Source organism: Pecten maximus, chromosome 12 (genome assembly GCF_902652985.1).
Source record: "Pecten maximus chromosome 12, xPecMax1.1, whole genome shotgun sequence".
NCBI lineage: Eukaryota > Metazoa > Mollusca > Bivalvia > Pectinida > Pectinidae > Pecten > Pecten maximus.
The window spans coordinates 4,343,074-4,354,819 of record NC_047026.1 but is presented as its reverse complement, the minus strand read 5'-3'; positions in this window follow the sequence as shown (position 1 = coordinate 4,354,819).

Below are 11,746 nucleotides of genomic sequence, written 5' to 3'. Positions count from 1 at the left end.
ACAGTTGCCAGGTACAGACCGTAGGCCGGTGGTTCTTCTCCGGGTACTCCGGCTTTACTCCACCTCTAAAGCCTGGCTCGTCCTTAAATGACCCTGGCTGTTTATATGACGTTAAACAAAAACAAACAAACAAAGCCACGTGAAGCCTACTCTTTATAGAACACAGTATGAATGACGTACAGACGTTTAGCAGTTTACATTGAAACAGCACCTGTGCCTTTGTTCTTCCTGTACCTACTGTGGAGGTTGTGTAAGATTATTCTCTCAAGAACATATTTAGTACTTTTGTTCTCAGTGTTAGGGCGATAAGTACATTTTTCCCAGGTTAGAGAACAACCAATGAAAGTGTGTTTGCTGTCGCCAAAAGACACCCTCTGTTATCTCTACATGTGATATATTTAATTTTAATGATAGTAGCATTCAGATAGTATACATAAGCGATGTGTCTAAAGTGCCGTATTAATTCTAGGATAGTTTAAAGATGCATAAATTCCTAATTCTTATCTCAACAAGCCATTTTTGGTACACGCTAGCTGTCTTGCTGATAAGCATTCTGGGGCCGAGACTGAACCAAGATTTTACCTAGATTTGCATGGCTTGTGTCGTTGATGAAACAGAAGACGCTTAACCTTCCAGTACGCCTGGTCTTATTCTCCTTGTATTTTTCTATTGTTCTCCATCCAAATCTACAGGGGGTTGTATACATTGTTCGTGTTTGCCCTCGTCTGGTTGGTTTTGTGTTACAATCCCTGCCTCCTTTTTTTATTAATTTTTTTCGGTATTCTCTATTACTTGTCTCTACAGCAACATCATTAAAACTTTTCTGAGGGAATGACTGCAAAGACAATTTCACTATTCCCAGCTAATCGTACATACTATTCACAGCTTAGAGTACAGAATTACATATTTATACTGACTCGACCGGCCAGCTGACCGTACAGATTACCCATGAACACATATCGAAATAATGTTTTATAACTTTTAATAATCCTAATGGAAGTTTCATGAATAAAAGGGCTATGAAGTTGGCTTTAAATATCTTCATATTTGACAGGTACTCTGAAAATTTCATTCACACGACATCACGCGAACATCGGCGTTTTCCGTAAAGTTCCCTTATATACATGTATAATTTATAGGCAAACGGTTTACATGTGCGAAAAGCATTCATAACCTGGAAGATACATCAGTATGCATGAATATATAATGAAAAGGTTAAGGAACTAGCACTATCCGAGGCTATCGTTCAGCCTTCGCCAATGTATTTTCATTTCGGGGTCGTTCAGAGGTTGGAACATGCCCCACCCACTCCAATCTCCTCGGGTCTTTCTCTTTGGAGAAGCCTAGGGTTAGACTCTTGACAGCCCAGTGGGACTTGGCTTTGGTTTTGGACTCTCTTACTAGGGCTCCTTATGAGCCTCTGGCTTCTGCTTCTGTTAAGAAGTGAAATTTATGCACTTTCTTCTCCTTCGAGTCTCATGTGGTCTTGGGACCATTCCTTAGTGACCCTTGAGAAACTCCCTCTGGTGTGTGTCACCGAAAGTATGAGTAGAATAAGTGGAAATGGCAGCAACATACCAGGACCTCTGATAATCGATCCGGTGTCACTGCTTCGCAGCTCACAGCTGAACATACAAAACTCAAAATTTCCAGCTGATTGTACAGTTCGATTATATCGATGGGTCCTGTGACACTTCCGGTGACGTCATATAGGTTGTTCCTGTGAGCTTAAGGGTCATCTATATAGCAGAATAATATTGAATTTCAAAAACGAATAAATACCTTAAGATTTGCACAAAAAAATGTCATGTAATATACCAAAATTTTTGTTTGGACATGAAGCTTCTTACAATCACCAATAATTTGCTATAGATACTACAAGTTTCTTCTATAGAGTAACTTTGTGGCAAGATTTAGCATGGAATAATTCTAAGTCACACAAATGACCAAACCTGAAAAATAGCCAATCTGTTATGTTCACAAGTGTCTATAGGACACGGTAGGAGCATTTGTTTAACCGGATTTAACTGTATGTACGAATAAACACTTATTTTGTTTTGACCTTGAAATGCAAATGGCGGCTGTGAATAATATTACACAAATATGGCTTAAAGGGAGGCATTTCAGTTAATAACAATACTCCTATATCGTACTTTTAAGACATAGTAAGAAGAACATTTTAAAGTCAAATTGTTAAACTGGTGAGTTTGTAGGCTTTTTCAGAAATAGGCATATTTTACCCTAAACTCAACGGTTGAACATTTTTTCATAAAAGCAGTCTTCCTGCCACTTCAAGAATACCTTATATTGTCCTATAAGAGCATTTTTGATGTTTTAAATACCTCCTTATATGCCGTATTTGTGTGATATCATTAACGACCGCCATTTGCAATTCAAGTTCAAAATAAAAACAGCGTTTATACATACAATAACGTCAAAGCCGGTCAAACCAATGCTCCTATTTTGTGCTTTAGACACTTGTGAGCAAAATGACATGGACAGTTTGTGGAATATATGGGATACAAATGAGTTAATTATGTCCCCCTGAAACATGCATTTTTCTTACGTTTTGTTGAAATTTACAAACAGCTTAACAAATTACATGTCAACAGCAAGTCCCACGGTTTGCCATGATACATACTAAAAGTTCATCATGTTACCTCTGTGACCTTGCACCATAATAGGGATTTATAGGCCTGTAAAATATTAATGTTTTGACTGGATTTGCTGTTTAGATACCCCTTAAGAAGAGAGTAGTTAGCAATGTGCAGAGGAAGGAAAAAGGGAGGTTCAGTTTATTGCATTGCGGTGTAAGAGTAAACAAACTTTACTCTGTTGTACATAATATTATTTGTAGGAAGTTTTCGGTTTGAACTACTAGCACATGTATGTCAATATAGTGTATATACGATTGTTTAAATATATAATCAACATAATTTTACTCTCTGTAGCAGACACTTTTAGAAACACAATGTTTAAGAATATTTGAAATGATAACGAGCAGGGAAACCCGTTTGTAGTGGTTTCCTTTCTTGAAAGTGCACATATTTTGTAATTGAACTGCTGATCATCATTTGAGTCATGTTTACAAAACAACGCCATCAGAAAGACCTTTGAATTGATCAAGTGGTTTTACCTGCATATATCTTGACGGTTTTGATGGCCTATAGTCCCGTCATCTGATAGATCCTTCATTATCGATCGTTACAGCACTGCCCACTATAATCTCCAGGGCCCAATTGTTCAAAAGGTGACTAGGCTAATCGCATTTTAACAACATTTTTCAAATCCTGATATGATAATTTCTGGTAGAACTAACTTTACAAAACTTAATGAAATTCAATAATTCGTAATTCTCTTCTACCTGGCATAATTCAAAGACGATATACTCACAGGTTCTGCAACAAATGAGAAATTAGATTTTAACTAAACAAGTGACTAAGCTAATCACCTTTTGAACAGCTGGACCCTGATATGCGTCGAGTTGGTTGATAAAGTCCAGGCCCAGGACCACCCCCTTCATCTACAGCCACATTGATATCATATCTACTTCTTCGGCCTTTCTGCATCATTGATACCAATGACCCACAGAGTCCTCCATATAGACTTTCAACGGCACCCAACCTCCACTGAAGTAGTTACTGACAGTCAGTCATCAGATCTAGGTACTTCCAGGCGTCATCAATTTTCTCTTCCCATTGTACTGCCAATTAAACCAAAACAAATCTGCCTGGAAAACAGAGACCAAATACAAATGTAAGGACTTTGCTTGATGACTGATATTTCTTGTTGGAACTGCATGCGGCCTTTGAGAAACTCTCGAAGCTGCCAATCCTCGTGGTACGCATGTGTTTCCCCTATCCTCAAAACCCCAACCCCCTCTCCATTTTTCTTAACACCTCCAGCACTCAACTTCCTCGGCCTTGACAAAATTTCAAGTCTCCCTTGTCGCTTTTCGGATTTTTTCGGATCCTCTCAAAGGTATCTGCAAGGAAATATGATTCCTTTCCTAGCGCCACGTATATCGAATAAAGATTTCATCTGGAACTACCATATCTGGACCTCCATGGACTTTATGTCATTCCGTGTAATTTTTGGGGCGAGCTCTTTCTCAATTCAGTCAAGTTTAATGCTTCTTCATGCCAACTGCCCTGATCGTTCGCCTATGCTGTTCCATCACGCGTACTTCCCTCATGCTCCAGATGCCCCCTCTTCTTATCCGACGATGTTATCCACCTTGCTGTAGATGCTACACCAAGCACTTGTTAGTCAGCTGTTATACTGCCAACGATGTCCCCATGTCTCAAGCGTGACTTTTCCTCTTGTACCGTCCGTCTATTTTGCCGACCATTTATGACCAAATCTGATTTTTTGCACCCTGTCGTCTCTACTATCCCTCAGCATGGGCAGCCGTCTGACCTCCGTAGTATTGAATTCCTCAATGATGCCGGGGAAAGAAGTTGCAGCTTTGTCCCCGAAAGATACAGCCTTACGGTGCTAAAGCTTCGCGGAACTGCCAACCGTCTTTTAAGGCTTGTCAGCTTGTCAGCCGTTCTCTTACCTTAATCGTCGTCATTGGTGTGCTGTGCACTAGTTCTTCGTAACTCTTTGTGAATATATGTGTATGTAAGCACTGCTTTTCACTGTAGCAAATACATTATGAAATTTATGATCGTATGTAATTAGCGGTTATGAGGTAAACAGGGTTACAATGATTTTAATAACAAACGGTCAGCGTGTTCAATAATTATTGATTTCCTCCGTTTACCTGATGCAATGTAAAAGTAGGGTTTTTTTCCTTTCTTTTATTTGTTTTTTGTTGTTTTGTTATGTTTTTTTATTTAATTTTTTTGTGATTTTGTGATGTATTATAAATTCTCTAGAACTGGAGTTGTAAATTGAAGTATTATCCAATCAAGCTGAAAATGAAAACGATAAAAATATTATCATGAAGGATTTTAAAGGATGACAAATACCATTGTACTATTTTCTAAAAACATCAGTTGTCATTTGGTTGCCATGGTAATCAAAAGGAGACTGATGATTGGACAGCTCATATAAATACAAATGTGGATAATATGCACGTACTTTGGTTACTATATATATAGATACACATTACTCGCCAGTCCTTAGATTTACTTCTTTCAAACCTGTTTATATGTTTTGATTAATGGAAGCCTACATGTTTACACACTATGAAAATGATGTTAAGGTGTTTAGGGAAGAAAAATAGAATGACATTTCTCATACAATGTAGTAAGCCGTTACTTTTATGTATAGAGTCTCCTCAATAGATATAGGTTCTCAATGAATTGTTTCTGTATCTATTTGTTTTTTTTTTGTTTTTTTTTGCTTATCGAATGAGTAACTGGATCCTGAATTTTCTGAAATGTTCATCATCATCATTAACCATAATGTGCCAAATAACTTAATTATTTTACAACATCTATTTAATATACTTGAGCTTAAAATCCTTATCGATCTAAACTGGTGACTATGTGAACAGATTTGAAAATAAATTACCTGGGGTTAGGTGTTCAATTATTAAACATGAACATTTTCTTATAACTATATGACTTTTCTTATTCAGATAACAAAATTATTAGTTTCCGATTTTTCTTTAATGTTTACCATCACTAATCTGTATAACATATTTACAAGAACAAGAATCGTAATTTGGCGTATCACTTCCGTACAAAATTGACATAGCTAAAATTTGCCTCTAAATTCGACATCTTTTTTATTTAAAAGTTTGTGTTAAACATTCATTATGCAAAAACTCAACAATAGTTGAGCCCATAACTTGCAGGTATTCCTACTCTTGAGAATACAAGATCATTTGACAGTAAACAGCGTTGTTACCGAGTAGGCCATAGCACGGACCCCTGGCACCTGTTGAATTTTTAAACATAACTCAAGGTTGTCTCTAAGGTTGCTAAAATAGCGCCTATAGTTTCTGGTCAAATCGTGGGCGAAATTCCACTGTTCCCGTCACAGGTCCTTTGGTTTGGTTTGGTTTATTTTGTTTAACGTCCTATTAACAGCTAAGGTCATTTAAGGACGGCCTCCCGTGCGTGCGACATGCATGTGTGTGATGAGTGCGTATGTGTGTTTTGGGAGGCTGCGGTATGTTCGTGTGAAGTCTCCTTGTGGCAGGCCGGAACTTTTGCCGATTTATAGTGCTACCTCACTGAAGCATACTGCCAAAGACACTCCACCCGGTCACATTATACTGACAACGGGCGAACCAGTCGTCCCACTCCAAATATGCTGAGCGCTAAGCAGGAGTAGCAACTACCATTTTTAAAGACTCTGGTATGTCTCGGCCAGGGGACAGAACCCAAAGCCTTCCTCACAGGGGCGAACGCTCAACTAAATGCCAAAAGTGAGGCATTGTCAAGGGAGACATTAGGAAGAAGAAAGTTGATAAGAAAGAAGAGAAAAGATAAGATCCCAAGTTCAGTCGCCTCTTACGATCATGCAATGGGGTCACAGGTCCCAAAGTCACATCTGATGACTCATGCGATAGAATAATTGATTGGTATTCTTGTAGTTCTTGGTCATTCCAGAAATTGTAGTTCAAATTGCTATGATCGTGCAAGGGAGATTTTATGACTATTCATATTTGATAATAGTAATTGTTATATAACGTTTACCTTTTTAACCTGGCTTCGTTTTGATGGTTATTGTATTATGATATATAATATGAAAATCAATGGATGCAGGCAATATGCCCATATCTGACTTATGGTTTAAAATGTTAGTTTCTCTTCTAGATATTGTGTCATAACACGACAAATGGTTGTATTCTATTTCAAGGTCCCATCAGTGATTATCAAGTCTTTTATCGTTTGTGAAACAACAACACGTTCGGGAAGACTGTCCCAGATATCCACGATTATAAAACTGAATGAATGTCTTCTGAAATCGCGCTTTCAGTATTTCTTCTTAATCTTTAATGCTCTCTTGTTCGGTTTGATTTTTCAATTTCACAAATTCCATTTGCGACCCTGTTGTCGTGTTCCTTGATTATGATTTTAAAAACATTTTTTTAGTATATTTGGATCGAAGTAATTCCTTGTCTTTTTCACATTTACATGTAATTTTCCTGTAAATCTTAGTATCGTCCGCAAATAAGGATGTTGTAGATGTTGTGTGTTCTGGTAAATCATTTATATAAATAACAAACAACATTGGGCCTAAAACACTTCCTTGTGGTATTCCATCGGTTACTTAGTGTTCTTCTGATACTGCTCCATTAACAACTACCCATTGCTTTCTATTACTAAAAATCTTTCTTTTCATGATATGACCCGTTTCCTTTTTCCATAGCTTCTAACTTTTCCTATAAGTCGTCCATGTTGAACCTTGTCGAAGGCATTCATGAAGTCCATGTAGATCACGTCAATCTCTCCACCTTGATCTGAAATTTAAATTTTAGCCCAATCCTACAGAACCATCAAAAATTGTAGAGACGTTGACCTTTTTGACATAAAACCAAATTGCCTTTTACTAAACATGTTTTGTGTATCCATATGCTTAACAATCATATTATATTATCCTTTCCATTGTTTTACATACGATGCTTGTGCATGAGGTTTACAGGTTCCGTTATCGATCCCTTTTTAAATGTTTCTTTGCTGTATCGATATGAATCATTCACATATGTTTTGCCTGTTATGTTACTTTGCTTTTAAACTATTTATGTTGCAAAAACATGTAACTAGTAAAAATTCATTAGAATTTCGCGACTGGAAACTTTTCAATGTGTTACAAGGGGGACAACTCTCATTTTATCTCAGAATTTTCGTAAAGTTTCAATAGGACAGGCTAGTGATATCAGAAATTGTAAGATACTTTTTGGTCTGATTTATTACTTTTAGCGTTCTATCAATAACTACGGTCATTTAAGGATGCGTGAGATGCATGCGTATGTGTTTTAGGAGACTGTGGTATGTTCGTGTTTGTCTCCTTGTGATAGCGCGAATCTGATGCATGTTGACTTTATAGTGTTACCTCACTGAAACACTGCCGAAGACACCTAGCACGACACCTCGCCTGGTCACATTATACTGGCAACGGGCGAAACAGTCGTCTAACTCCCTAAAAAGCTGAGTGTTAAGCAGGAGTAGCGACTACATTTAATAGATTCTGGTATGTCTCGGCCGGGGCAGAGAACCTAAAGCCTCCCGATGTTTAAACGCTAATTACGCAAAGACGGAAGGCACATATATCGAACTGCTCTAACAGAGCAACTGTACTCCAATTTTTGACGCACTTAAGGTTTTTTATGATTTTATCTTAGGATCGGGACGAAAAAAACACATAGAGGTTAGTTTGCTGATACCATTTCAAGTTTGTTTGCACTGTTACAAATAGATATTTTGTCCAATAGATCTTTTCAATGGTACAATATATGCCCATTTCAGATTTTATTATTATTATTTTTTTTTTTAAATTTTTTATTTTATTTGTTTATTTCAATTTTTTTTTTGCCAAAGACAGTAAAGACAGGGCATCTATTTGGATCAAAGGCCAGTATCCTGTCTGATTTCCATTTAGTTGATGCATTAATACCGTATTGAAGATTTAGTTGATCGACAGGTGAATGAACTGAATCTATGACTCTGTAGACTGCTGTCATCAGTAAACGGACGTATACGTAGGGTGCTTTGTCCAAGATATTCAGGCAGATTGTTTAAACAGATGAGAAATAGACTCGGGCCTATAACTGTTCCCTGAGGAAACCCAGAGGAAACAGTATTAGTGTTGGAGGGAACTACAACAGATTGAGTTCGATTTGATAGAAAAGAAGAAATCCAGTTGAGAATGTTATTTAAGATACCGTAGGAATTGTGTGTGTATATATATGGCAGATGTCTGTGGGAATCTTTATCGAAAGTTGACTTGCAAATTCCATCATGATGATATCATTCAGTTTGTTTATCTTCATGTTAATTGCAAGCCGGGCTTTGGGTGAAGGAGATGAAATGATATATTTTTCCATGATTCTCCATGACATACAACAAATGTAGTTTACTAAGCTTAAGATAACTCGAGTAGCTAACTGGACGGTAATTTTTAGGATCATGTTGTCTCTTATCTTAAAAACAGAACAGACTTTAGCCAAGGTTCCGTCGTGTTATATGCGACCGCAATACACTCTGGGAGAAATTAATATTTATTTTTTATTTTTTTTTTTTTTTTTTTTTAAGGTTTCAAATTGAATTTTATTTTTCCAGCAAAAATTGAGGGGTGCCAGGGTTGGAACCCCGGGTTCACCCCTCTTACATCATGACGCCTCTCACAGGAGGCCTCTTTCACATCTTTCACACATTCGTTTTTCATTTCAGCCCATTTGCTCGTTTTGTAATAAAAAAAAAGAAAAATCATTCATTCTACAAACTCTTTCATACAGTATATTCATTTATATGCGTTTATATATATATTTTTTCAACAAAGCAATGTGGGAGCTACATTTGCACACATTCATGCTAAGAGCTACATTGATTGATATATTATTTTAAAATTCAACAATAAGTATACATGTAATTTCCAAAAAATCTCCAAAATAACGTATAACCATGTATGTGTGCAAATGATGTATCACCAATAGGAAACCTTAATAGAAATAGACGACACATTTACTTTACAAAGAAGAAATAATGAAAAGGAACAGAACAAAACAAAAAAACAAAAACAAAAAACAAAAAAAAAACAAAGAAAAACAAAATCATCACACATCACAAAGAGAAAAGAAAAGGAAAAGACAAAAAAGAAAAAGGAAAAAGTAAAAAAATTAAACATAAATATAAACAAACAGACATGTGGCATATGTGTAATTTCAACAAGGTACATTTATGCATAAACTCTGTCTTTACATGTACACATTTTTTTTACAAATGCATTCAATCAACCTAACACATTCATTCACACGTGCACTCTTATCATACATACTTGCATGCATTAATATTTGTATATGATATATAAAATGTACAGCACAGAAACAAACATGACCCCAAAAAAATTAATATTTATACTGTGTTCTTCTTTATTCTCGCGGGTTCCTTTTTCTCACGGCAACTGAAAACTGTCAAATGACAGAGCTGTTTTTTGTTTACGTCATTCGTGGGACAAGTGGGTAAGCTGCGTCAAATTAATTATCATCGATACAATCATTAATAGTTACATTGTGTTTCAGGTGCATTCTACACATTTGTATGCTTGGTAAACAGACATATCAAGTGTTTACAAAACGATAAGACAGTGACGTGGCCCTGTGCTTAGTATCGCGAGAATATGGTTCTATCACAGGGACCTGAGAATTTGTTAAGGTCTACATGTACTTGTATTTGGACCTTCCCTATTACATATATATAGCACATTTTTTTTTTTTTTTTTTTTTGTGGTGGTAGGGGGGGGGGGGGGGGGGGGGTGCTAGATTTAGATTAAGATTCGGTTAAGATGACACCCCGGTCCATTATATAGAGAAATTTGTTTTTGTCACAGAGTTGATTCTTACTACCCAAAACGCATGAAAATGTGTTATATACATGAACTTGATTTCAGTCAGACCTCGATAGAGCGATATACATAATGTGAGAGTGAGGTTAAAGCTGTATTATATTTCAGTATCTATCAATGAATTATAACAGGGTATTTATCAATGAATTATAACAGGGTATTTATCAATTAATTCTAACAGGGTATTTATCAATGAATTCTAACAGGGTATTTACCAATGAATTCTAATAGGGTACTAACAGGTATTTAACAATGAATTCTTACAGGGTATTTATCAATGAATTCTAACAGGGTATTTATCAATGAATTCTAACAGGGTATTTATCAATGAATTCTAACAGGGTATTTATCAATGAATTCTAACAGGGTATTTATCAATGAATTCTAACAGGGTATTTATCAATGAATTCTAACAGGATATTTATCAATGAATTCTAACAGGGTATTTATCAATGAATTCTTAGATGGTATTTATCAATGAATTCTAACAGGGTATTTATCAATGAATTTTAACAGGGTATTTATCAATGAATTTTAACAGGGTATTTATCAATGAATTCTAATAGGGTATTTATCAATGAATTCTAACAGGGTATTTATCAATGAATTCTAACAGGGTATTTAACAATAAATTCTAACAGGGTATTTATCAATGAATTTTAACAGGGTATTTATCAATGAATTCTAATAGGGTATTTATCAATGAATTCTAACAGAGCCGTTAGCAGTGTGTTGGTTTATATTATTTTGTAATTTCAAAATGTCATTTTCTGATAGAAAAATATCAGGCATGGAGCTGAAAGGACATATAGGTCTTTGTCAGGTATGTGTATTATAGTGTCGGGGGTTAGTGTAGATGCTGTCTGAAACTCGTTCTTGCACATTTAGAATATTTGCTTATGACCATGTGTCACTTAATGTCGCGAAGGAGTATTCGGGTCATCAGATTTTTTTGATTTTTTTTTCTTCATGTGATTTGACGTAAGAGAACAGTTTGTTTGTTTGTTTGTTTGTTTGGCTGTTGGTCGATTTCTGAAATATGTCTTACCTCTTTGTCGCTTTGGTATACGTACATGTAGCTAATTGATTATATAATGTAGCTAGAGGCGCACCTTGGTCTAAATCATATCCCCAATGTAATTCCAATTAGCACTACTAATTCCCTTTTAATTCAATTGGTATTGTTTGTGGTGTGTTGATAAGGTTAATGATAAAAATTAAT